The sequence below is a fragment of the Cinclus cinclus genome, chromosome 4, assembly GCF_963662255.1.
Source record: "Cinclus cinclus chromosome 4, bCinCin1.1, whole genome shotgun sequence".
NCBI classification, from domain to species: Eukaryota; Metazoa; Chordata; class Aves; order Passeriformes; family Cinclidae; genus Cinclus; species Cinclus cinclus.
Window position 1 is genome coordinate 45,353,953 of NC_085049.1, and position 12,776 is coordinate 45,366,728.

Genomic DNA, 12,776 nt, shown 5'->3' on the forward strand with positions numbered 1-12,776 from the left:
AAGTCTCTGCTTACTCTCAGTTTGCTCCATTCTAGTGTGAGCAAACAATAGGAAACAAATTTGCTTGACATTTTTTCCAAAACTTTTCAGCTCCTTGGTAAGAGAACTGAAGCTAGATTCTACAAAAGCGTGTATATCCCCAGCCAGTATTTTTTAGCTGTCTGTGTTAATTATAATAATTGAAAAACCAAATGAGATTTGAAAACTGCCTCTTTCATTAACAGTTACGACAGAAGCTGAAATCAGCTGGGGAGTGCTGTTATTTCTCTCCTTGGCAGCTATACTGCAATACTTCAGCATTGCATGGCCATGCAAAACAAGCCATAGGGCTGCTCGTAGGTAGTGTGAGACACAGCCTAATTAAAGTACAACTGAAAATACACAGGTAAATATTTTGTGCTGGGTTTGGTACTTGCTTACCCAGTGTGGGGAGATACTACAGGAATTTTCATATGCTTACAAAACAAATCCTAGCTGCAAATGTGAATGAAAGCAGTTTTATATAGCATGCAAGAAAGAGAGTAATTAAGACAAGCACAAAATCTCAAGAAAGTTACTGTGTATCACAAATATGATTTTTGTCTATATTTTTGTGATGCCACTGTAGCATGGAGGTGGGGGAGAAAAATTTTAACTCCTACTTAATAGATGACAAGTATTTTGTAATTCTTGGCTGTGTCTCTGATGCAGACCATAAAGAAAGCCATTAAAATTAATCTGTAAAAGTGCCACTTTTTATTTTAGTCACCAAGGGAATCAGCAGGGAAAAGACACCACAAGCCTTGTACTGCTGACAGGTTGTCTCTTTTCCTCTGCAGAATGACTGCTTGATATTTGCCATGGGTCTGAATATTATTTTGTGGGTTTTTTTTTTTTTTCCCCAAAGCATGGGTTTGGTCTTTAGAATTCAAATGATAATTTTTCTTTCCCTGAGCCTTGGCACAGACTTTTAAATTTTTTGTTGTCATTGCTGTACTCTAAGAAGTTCAATAAGAGCCAACTTGTCTGATTGGCATCCATGGAAATGCAGTCCTGTCTGCTAAAAATCCTGTGGTCAGGATGCAATGCTTAAGAAAATCGAGGCGCAGATATCCATTCTCCAGCAAAAGTGGGGCTTTATAAACAGTGAAAGAAATCTGTGGCTGGGCTATAGGGAAGGAATGGGGTAAAAAAAAATGCTTTAAAATATACTTTGTTTCCTGGAATTGCTGTAGGAGACTTTAGATCGTGCCCACTGATGCAGTGGAGTATGTGTTTAAGCCATACCACCAAAAAGTGTGTTTCTATCTCCCTATTAATATCCACTTTGTAATGGAAATCTCCAGTGGGAATGACTGAATATAGGGACTTAGATCTAGAAAAGATGTCTGATAATGGGAGGGCTCACAGCCTGGCAAGAACCCAGACCCTCAGCATAACACAGGGCCACAATGAGAGGATGCAGTTAGACAAATGCAGGATGAAACAAAACATAAATTGCTAACTCTGGGGGCAGCCAAATATCAGAACAGGGGATTGGATAGTTACCCTCTTGTTTAGGATCTTTAAGCTGAGGGCAAATTGTAGGACAGAGGATGACCTTCAGGAAGAATTCACATGACTGAGACAGGCAGGGGCTGATGGGTTCTGCTGGTGCCCCCTGGTATCTGGACATCTGTGAAACTTTCTATGAGGTCTCTTCTGTTGTGGGCCACAGAGGCAAAAAGATTGCTTGTAGCACCCTTGTCGCATCTACAGCTCTGCAGGAAGGCAGCCATTAGTGCCAAAAACCTGACTCTTGGTTTCTTCATTGGAGGCTCGGGAAGAATTCGTTCCTCCCAGCTATCAGAAAGTGGCAAGTGCCAGAAACTGGTCAGTAGCTAAGTTGGACAAAATGGGTCTACCTTCTCCACAGAACTGAAGCAAATCCTGTCTTACAAGGCCGAGTAGATGGACTTTTGTCACAAATGCAGAACTGTAGTGATAACAGGAATCAGGATTAAGAATGTTTCCCCATGCATTAGACTGGGAGAAGAGTTTTATCCATTAAATGCAACTTGTCTGCTTGATTCTAGCAACTGTATTTCACTTAATCACACTCCAACCATCTCTTAATATCTTATTCAATGCCCTTGACTCTGAATAGAAGCTCCTGGAAGGCACTAGATGCCACTGCTTTTTCTTTCTGCCTCTGAAATGGGGCAAAAAAAAAGTGGGACTGTTTCAGCAATTTTAGACTTTAGTGCCTTGGTTTCCTTGCCTGTCCTTGCCTGTGGTACACTCTGTTTTATCTTGCTGCTATGCAAATGCTTTCCTTAACATTTATCATTGGGTTTATACAGGGATTTCAGGATAATAAAATTCAATGTCTTAAAATATACATTAGGTCAGATTAAGTGATTACAGAACAGATTAGACTATACAAAGCTATGAAAGACCTCTATGTGTTTGTCTGTTTAGATCTGTCAACACAGAAAACACAAATTTAAATCTGCATTTGTGTATTTTTTCTCTGGGAACAGCTACATCCATTTAGGTATGACCTCCCCTTGCAACAGGAAGTTTTGGCGTAAAGCCTTGCACTGACTCTGGCTCTTGCATGGTGGTCCCAAGTCCCTGGTTCATGGGCAGCATGTTGGCATTTCATGTTGTCGGAGAGTCCTTCCTACATTACTTATGGCCACAGGAAATTAAAAAGATAAAACTGAGATAGACAGGAGGAACAAAGCATAATGATGCCCCCCAGCACATTCCTCCCTGAGCACTCTTTTGGCCAGGGCTGAAGAAGGACAGAACACGTTAGGTCAGATACCACAGGCACCAGTGTCTTGAAAAACATTCCTAATTATCATGCTGGCCTTAAATTCATCAGCAGATACAGGGCTAGGCTTTTTGCTGGTATGGAGTTTTGAGGCATAACATGAGTTATGCTCATTTGATACCTGTAAAGACCTTAACTCATATCTATGATACTGCTTTTTCTTTTACTCAGTGTTTATTTACTTTCTGAAACTTTCTCAAGCACAGACTGAAATGTGAGTTATGTATTACTCCACTTTCGCTAAGATCATCAGAAGACTTTAGGCATAAACAGCTAAAAATATAATGGTGTCCTCTCCATTAATATTGAACCCAATTTTAAATGGGATTTTTGCCTGCCTGAGAATTTCAGGATGCATTAGGATTTGGAGAGAAACCACAGTACAAAATAACAGCCATCAGTGTTTCCTAATTGACCATGAAAGGCTCACTGCAGAATGTATAAATAAATAGTAACTCTATGCAGACCTACCCCTTGTCATTGTTCACCTTATTTTTTAGTTTACGGCATAGAAGAGAAAGTGAGTGAGAGAGATTTGAGTTAAGCCAACTATAAAGACATATTAAACTTATGCTGTATCCACTGACCTGCTATTTTGATTCAGCAATCCAAGCCCGAAGGCAAATCCTGGACCCTTCCTCTTTCTCAGACGTCCTAAACCAAGCCCCCTTCAGATCCGCAATAATCACCTTGCTCTTCCCTTAACCTGAAGCAAGGGGTTGCTGCTGCTGAGCCCTAAGAGGAGTGGACTGACAAGAACAGGGGTTAAAATGTCTTTCCACTTCTGGAAGTCTGTTTTTGCCAAGTACTCTGTCCTGTCAGTTACACAGGGAACAAACGCAAGCAGCAGCAGCAGCAGCAGCTGCTGATCTTGCTCTTTTCTAGTCTATAATTATAACGCCACTTGCCATCGGAAGGACCTCTTTCATTTGAATGAAGAATCTTGCAATGGTTTTGGCTGGCACATACAGGTTTTTTTTTCATTTTATTAACTCCAAAATGAGATGGACAAGAAGGGAGCATTTTGTTCTGCAACTTGTCTTGAAAAGTGACATGTCTCTAACACAGTCCTGTGAAGACATATCAATGTATATCTTAGTGCTGATTAACTACATCTAAATAGGAAGATCTGAGACAACTCTACCAAAACTGAAAATGTGCCCCAGCTGCACCTTGGTCCCACCCTGAAGCACAGCATTTGCTGCATTTCTACTTTACTAATTTGATTTGGGAAATCAGGTCTCTGGGGCATGCCATAGAAATCCCTCATGCCTCAAAATAGACAGAGTTGCTGCTACCAAAAGTCTCAGTGGACCTATTCACAACTGTATATTTCAGCACGTGAAAACCCTTCTGCAATTGGAGGTTTTACATAGGACTTCTTTCCTTCTTCCCCTTTGTAAAATGAGAAGAACTCTGTCTTTTATGACCCATGGCATTAAGAGTGAGCTGTAAAAGGTGATAGGCTGTGAAAGCCCAGGTGATATCATATAATGTTGTCATAAACTTCAGCAGAGAATGAAATAATGTGACTGTGAAGTAAATAAAAAAATGTAGGGGGAAAGAATAAGCAAGATTTATAGATTTAATTCATTTTATGATGAAGGATTTTTTCCCCACCTTAGTGCCATTAAGCTATTTGAGGCCACTTATTTAATTAAAACTCTCCCATAAAGAATGGAAGTTTCTGCTATTGTTTGCCTTTCTTCTTGTTGTTAATAGCTGAAGGAAGACACTTTGATGTCAAAGCAGGCGAGATATTAGACTGTGGCATGTGTGTGTCAGGCAGTGGCCTGTGGCGGAAGATGACAAATCATTTTAGCATTCAGTGACTTGGCATGAAGAAACATACTGCCTGATCCTATTATAGAGACTGCCCTGCGCAAGGAAAATTCTTAACAACAGGGATATTTTAAGGTCACTGGTAAAATAATTACTTAGACCTGAAACATTTTTCTTTGCTGAAAATAATTATTTGCTGGTCTCACTGAGCAGTAAATAATAGCACCTCTGTGTGTCAGTGGGTATCAGGTGGTTTTCCTGGCGGCTCTTCAGTTTTCCTGCAGATTGGAGTGGCTGAGATTGCTCCACTGGCTCTGAGCTGTTTTGCAGAAGACATGAGATTTAGAGCTCCTATGTTTTCAGAGGCAGAAATAAACACAGGTTTCCATCTGTGTAGTTCCATTGGGACTGGTTCTATAGGAATATTCTTTTTTATATCTGTAAGGTGTCCCTATTTCCTTGTTGGATATTTCCAAAGATAGGCAATGTTTTACTTCTCTTCCTCTGTTTCCCTCTAGGGAAATGTGGTTTCATCTACAAAAATAGTTTTCAGAAGTTCCTTTCTGTACGCAGTTCTACTAATGATCACTGATAATGGTGTAATTTGCATTCATTTTCTCTTGATGTACTTTGAACACATACAACAGAAAAAACCATTTTAGCACTGTGAAACTAGACAGGTTTCTGCTAGTATCATCCAGAGGTGTTTTACAAGACACTTGATTGTAACAGATAAAAATCCATAAAATATAAGTTGTTTAATATATTTATGCTTCCAACTTCTCTTTCCTCTTGATTTTTGAGCCCATTTATATTGGGAGATTTTTGGAAGAGACATTAATAGACATCGTGTGCTAGTGCAGCTTCAAGCAAGCATTTCAATATCTGCAACAACAACACATAATGCCAAAATCCAAAGAAATGTCATAAATAATAGGCTAAAATGTGGTCTGAACAATATGAAAGAATTTTCTTATTTAAAGGAAGTGAATAATTTTAGTGTTGGGAAGAGAGTGGTATTAAAGAACCTGCTGTCAGATTTTCTCAAATGAGAATATATTGAGTTTTGCTATACTTTTCTACTTACTGTCACTTACTGCTGGAATTCCTGCCTTAAATAAATCAGTAAATTAACATAAAATGTCCTTGCCCATAGAATGACTATGTAGAGACTTGCTGTGCTATCTTACAGTCTCTTTCATGAGAGAAATTGCAATAATTAAAAGTTAATGTAGTGGGAGAGATACCACTGTACTTAGCATCACTCAATGTGGGTTATGGAAATATACTTTAAAGGAAGCTCTTTTATCTACTGAAATCACATGGTAGAATACTTGAGAGGATTACAAATGAATTTGTCTGCAGGATAAAGCCTGCTGTCCTGACAGATTAATTCTCCGAGTACTGTAAAACTGCAATCAAAAATACTATGCTTTGCAACTTCATTGTAATGAAATAAACATCCTTTGTTATGCAGTAGTGCTGAGTTTGCTATTAGAAACATTACTGTGACTCTTAACAGTCTCAACAATCCTTTTATTGGCAAAAGGCATAGACACAAAATGCTACCATGGGACTTATCAGACAGAAGATGAGATCAACAATGCATCCAAGAATAAGGTGTCCAGGGACTGGATTCAAAAGCCGGTGGCTGGATTGACTGGGAGAGCTTTCTCATGACTTCAGACTTATGTCTCCAAAGTGCTCCATATCATGTTCATCTGAAACTGTCTGGGTGGGTTATTTAATATATGCTAGCATAGTTTAAGTGAAAGCTAAAAGGCAATCACAGAGGGAGAGGTGCGTGATTTTCCTCTGTGGATTGGCTTTTCTGTAGTAAGTTTCATTCTACTTTCAGATATGACCAGGGTTTCAAAACTTCTTGCACAATATCAAATGTTAGATATTAGACAATTCCTTTACTTGCCTAAAAATGCAAGGCACTTGCATAATCATTCTTCTTTTTTTACATGCAGATGCTGTAAAACTTTAATTTATTTTCTTTTTAATGAGGAAGTTATGTTAACAAATTTTTGTATCATTATGCACATTGAAGAATACTGATACTTGATAGTCTGTCCTTCATAATATATACTAATATCTCCTGCATTTCTTAGGGAGCTAAACTGGAGAAAGACAAATATCTTCTCCCATTTAAATGTTTATTTTGCACCACAAATATTCATCTAATATATTCATATTAGAGTTAATAAGGCATCTTTACTTGCACAACAGGCATTTTTGTCCTCACAGTCAAGATTTTTGAGGTACCACTGGAAGCCTCATAAATTCATGCTCCTTATGGATCAATGGCCTAGGTTTTCAGTGAGGGATGTTACATCTCAGAATAGCAAATGATGACCCATGTGCCCTGCATGGTAATGTAACAATAACAACAACAAAAATAAAAATAGTATGTAATAATGGACAAGGCACATTACACCAAAACTGAGCCATTCTGTTTCTTCCACTTTACAAGGACAGCTTTGCTTATTTGGTAAAATTCTTCCTATGATTGTATTTTGGCTTGTGTTTATGAAAAGCCACCCACAAGAATGATGATCCAGATTACTGCACTGCTTAAGATAATAACACCATGCAGTGATGAGTGATACAAAGCCATGGAGCAATTCACCCTCTATAACACTTCTCGAGGTGTGATTAAACCATGTGGCAACTGATGGGAGAAAGTACACTCTTCATTATCTCTATTCAAATTAAAGGGGGCCTCAACCCAAAATTTAGTGTCATGGTGACAGCAAAAGCAAATGGGACTTGTAAGGATGGAGGATTTAGAGTGGTCTCTTGGGCAGAGAGATTTGTTGGAGTATCCGCTTGTATGAGAGACAAAGGGAAAGATAGGACAGACGAGATTCTAAGAACAAGAAACCAACTAAGAACAGAAAAACACTTCTGGGGAAAATGTGTCTAGCAAAGGTGAATTCTTTTGTGTTAGTTATTGTCTGGAAAGAATTTGGGATAACTGTTACTGTATTTGTGAGAATAGGATTAATGGTATTTGTCCTAAAAAGGATTACATTGAGATAGCTAACCATCCTTAATTTATTTTTGTCAAGGAAACAACTCACATGAGTTTTATCTTATTTGATTAGTTTTATTTCAAAGAGCCCTAAAAATACATTCTGGTATTCAAAACAGCAGTAATACACATAGGAAAAGGATAAAATGGGGGACTTTACTCCATTAGCCAGGTGGCCCTGCCAGTCCTGTATTAAAGCTAACTCTGGCTTTCCTCTCTTGCATACTTCAATGCTACACATATACCTCAGAACTTCATTTGTTCACTTTTTAGATATTGCTTTAAGAGGGGAAAAAACAGGAAGAGTGTAAAAAGAGCAAGTAGCATACAGGAAAAAGAATAATGTGTTTATTGAACCAACAGAGATGAATAACTAACCTTTTTCTATGGAAAATAAGCCTGATCATGTCCACTTGAATTTCAACAAGCCCTCTCATTCTCTGCTCTCTGCAACTTTTCATTTAGAAAAAAATAAATGCCTGAACAGCACCTAAAGCCTCATTGTTTCCCCAGACATAAGGTACAATCAGTTAGCTAAGCAGATGAAACAAACCCTCTGTTTGCTGTGCTGCTGCTGAGCCACTTCATGGCTGCCCAAAACATGCACAGGCATTGAATGGTGCTAGCTGGGGAATTTATCTTTCACTCTCCTCTGGGTAAATCCATGCTTTGACTATTTTAATGAGGTGACAGAAAATGTTTCCTACCACGGTGAGTGTGAGAGAACATTTCTAATCAAGGTAACAGAGATGTATATGATACTGGAGACTAGACTCCTGGGAGGCCCAGCACTTTTAAGGTCACTTTGGGAAGTGTAGCAGTAATCCCTGTCTTTTGTGCAACTGAAACTGCTCCAGTTTCAATACTACTTAAGCATTTTTTACCATCTACACAACTGAGTAAAGAATTCATATTACTCTTTAGAAATGCCTCTCTGCTGTGCTGAACTTGCAAAGCCTTGGCATCATGAATGTGCTGAGCTTGAGAAGACAGAAGAAGACAAGGAGAAAAAAAGGCCACTATAAATTGGGACGCATTCCTATGCCCAGTGGAGGGATGCCCGTACCAATTAGGTAACTCTAAAGAGAAGGTGAATAAAACAGTATTTCTATCACATAAAGAAATGGTTAGTACCTGTAGAAACTTCTCCATAAGATCAGCTTCACCTCATAGAACAGAACTCATCAATAACTGGCAGGTTTGACTGAAGTCTGATTTTGAATCTCTGTGTCATTGAGCAAAAAAGAACAACTAGCCCATTAAAGAGCATATTAAAGCCACGTGTTCCAACTTCTGTCTGAAAGAATTAAGACCTTTGAAAAATTATTTAAAAATTTATCATGTATGTGTTAGGGGGAAGGAGGAAGAAGTTTCATTAATTTCATTTAGAGATGGAAAAATTAAGACACAGGAAAGGTATGCAGGTGCAAAGCAGGCTTGTGAATAAAACACAGGATTCCTGAATTCTCACCTGATGCCTTTCACTACTTTTTATTTTCAGTATTTGGTGGGGCTGTTTTTGGAGTCTCATCAAGTAAAAGAATTCTTGAGTTTTAGCAACAGCTTTGTTGAGACTACAAAGTTTGTTTGGATTATTAAAGAGCTAACTTTCATGTGGAAATGTATTTTGTATTTTTATTTTCTGATTTCTGAATTCAGGTTTGGTATCTCTGCTGTCTTCCAACTAGGGATGAACATGTACTATTTTTAATTGCATTCTGGATCCATCCCTGGCTTGTTTCTAAAGATAAACGAAGCCACGTGTCAGTACTTACATAAGTTGGTAAGCCCATTTCACTTGTTATGTTTCTTCTGCTTAGTATTGTTATGTTTTTTCTACTTAGTATTGTTACATTTATAAGCACCTTCAAAAACAAACAACCAAACAAACAAAAAACCCCTAGAGCCATTATTTCTTTCATATTCAACAGCAGAATCTGTCTAGTTGGGCAGCTTGTTTGCAGAATCAGTCTTATGGTCAGAGAGGACAATTGTAATCTAATGTGCTTGAACGGGAAATTTCTTTTTAATCCTTGTCACTTTAATAGTTAATGAAGCATTTATATTCTCTATTAATTTTTATCTTCCCTGGTCAAGCTGTGTTCTGTGTATTCATGAAACAGAGGGTTTTTTGAGTTTTTTTTAAGTAGTTAAAGAATGCACCATTGTTTTATATTGTGTCAGTGAGTTCTGCTGGTTGTATATAGACATATGCTATATATAAAAGGAATTTATTTGCCAAGTTTGTATTTTTTAGCATTCAAGCCTTGACTTTCAATTAATGAAGACAGGGCTTTAATGAGCATTTCCTTTTTAGACATAATTTAAAGCTCTTCTTTCTGACATTAGTGCACGGACAACAGAGGTGATGATAACATTGATAACAGAGGTGAAGACTATGAAGCAGTTTGAGGTTTTGATGCTGCAACATATTTGTTGATTTGACCACACCATTTGAGGACAATAGGAAAGAATCAATATATGTGATACAGATAGTTTGATAATGCTTTTGAAATTCCCTCCTGTGACATCTCACAAGAAAGGGAGAGGCATGCTGTGCAGCATAGACTACTGTAAAAACAAGACAAGATGGGTATCAAAACCCCATGCAAACCATGGTTTTAGAAGGTCAATTTTTCAAACGGAGCATCTCAGCTTAGAAGATCATTCTGGATCTGGTAACATGCAGTATTTTAATTAATGACTTGGCTGATGGAATTGACAGTGCACTTATCAAATCTGCAAGTTATGAAGAGTCTTAAACATTTTTTTTAGAAGATTAGAATTCAGTAAGAATCAACGGACATCGAAGAAAAGTCACAACTGAGGTCATACACAAGCTGGAGAAGGACTGGTTAAGCAGTGCTCTGCTGCCATAGGAGAAAAAGCAAAGGATCTCTGGTGGGATGTATAAGCAGATGTGAGATATCTTAAAGCCAGTGCGGCTCAGACTTCAGCTGAAGTGCTGTGCCTGGAAATGAGCTCTGTTCTGACAAAGACCCACAGGAAGAAACCCAGAGAGAACAATAAAAAAAATGCAGGTCTAAAAAACATTACCTATGAGGAAAGATTAAAATAATTTTTTATTCTTTGACAAAATTGAGGGTATAGATGATGCTGTCAAATGCCCTGAAAATTGTTGCTTCCTGTGTTCACTGAGATAAGTTAATTTCCTCTTCTATACTGCAGCACAGGAGATGAGGTTAGACTTTAGAAGATATTTGTCACTTCAAGGTTAGTTCAGCACTGGAAAGCACTGCTTAGTGGAGCTGTTCTCTCTTTCACCATTGGAAGTTTTGAGAAAAAGCTTCAGGACCAGTTAATACTAATCCTGCTTATTTTCTGTTATTATGGGCCTTTTTTAGTGGGTAGATTGGAAAAATAACACAGACCTCACTGGTTTTAGCATTTTATTAGTTGGACAGGGAGGGCAGCATAGAGGTAAGTTTTAGAGGTCCAATAAACTGGAAGATTATTTATGCCAATGTGTGATTGGATTTGCTTTCAAAATGCTTAGCTAAACATTGAAGAAACATGCCTGAGTGGAGAACTATAGCTCGCATTACTGCTAGCACTGGTTCAGCTGAGCTAGTAGAAGGTGGGGGGGGGGAGGCGGGGGGGATTTATAAAATAGGTAAGAGTTATAGTCTCTGTACCTTTTTTTTATATAGTGGATCATTCTTTGTTTTTTTTTTTTTCCACTGTACTATGGGGTTTCAATGCATGTGTGACTACTATTAATATATTCATCCTTTGACTTCCTGATTTTATTGTTTTATAACATCTTGACAAAAAGGGATGTAATAAATACAGTTTGTTAAATATTAAAAAATAATAAAATAAATAAGAAGTACCATAGGCAAGTAGAAAGTGAGAGTTCAAATTTTATTTGCTTTATTTATCCATGACACTGTTGGGACATTCTCCCCTACTAAACACTTCAACGTCTTCTACAAAGAGAACAACCATCTCTTTCTTTTCTTCCTCCCAACTTGTAGCAGGAAAAATTACATTATCTGGCATTCGTGCTTATGTGTAGAGATGAGAAACTAACTAAATTCAGATCAAAGAAAAAAATACGCTCTTGGCTTTTCTATAGTCCTGCAGCCATCCTTGCCTTCAACAGAGAGCCCTGCCATGGTCTGGGACTACCTTCTGCAAAACAGCTTTGTCTCTTCTATTTTCTCCTCCCTGAAACAGGTTTCTTAGGTTGAGTGGACTGTAACTGTTAGGAAAGGAAACAACCCCATTTGAAGATACAGTCTCTCAAACAGATGGTTCAAATGCGACAGAAGACACTGACAGACAGAGCTGCAGTTCAGGGGCTGTTTGCAGTGGTTTTTATCACAGCTTCCATCAGTATGACTGGAAAGAAGCTCCACAAGTGAGACTCAGTTTTTAGTATATAGATTGCTCCAGCCAGGTCTGTGCCTATCTAGCTGGAGAATGTGAATTTCTGATCTGGGGCATTTAACCACACTAGGGAGCTCAAAATAAACAGACAAACTGTACTCTGTCTTGTGTGAGTCTGCCTTGGATGATCCTTCCTTGGATGTGCCTCAGATGTACATTACAAGTCTAGGTCTGCACACAGATCATACATGTCTCCAGTACTGCCTCCTGCTCTTCCTGACAAGACTTCTGGAATGGATGCTGGACTTGATTTGACCGTCTCACCTTGGATGATGGTCACTGGTGTATGGCAAAGCTTGTTGCTATTGCCACCTGGCCCTGCTCTTGGCTGTGCCCTCATTGGTGACCTTGGCTCTCAGTTCATGATGCCTGGAGTAGCTCTGCCCTGAGACTGATGTACAGCTCAGGAAGGAGCAAAGAGCTGGATAAAAATACTCTTTTAAAATATCTTTTTCTTTACCCCCAGCCCCACAAAAAATACTCCTACTTTGATTTATTACTCTGGATTTAATTCAATTTATTTCTTCAATTTAGTTTAGCTTTTAATTTTAACCATGTAAATTATGCTTTCTGTGGTTTGTTGCTGCCTGACTCTTTAAAGTATTATACACAGAAAAATACAGGAGTACTTTGACAAAATAAATCTGTTGGTGTTTAATTCTAGCAGTCAAATGTCTTTGAAATTGCATTGCTTTTATTTCTTGAAATGCAAGATGTCTAATCTGGTTAAGACAGCAGACT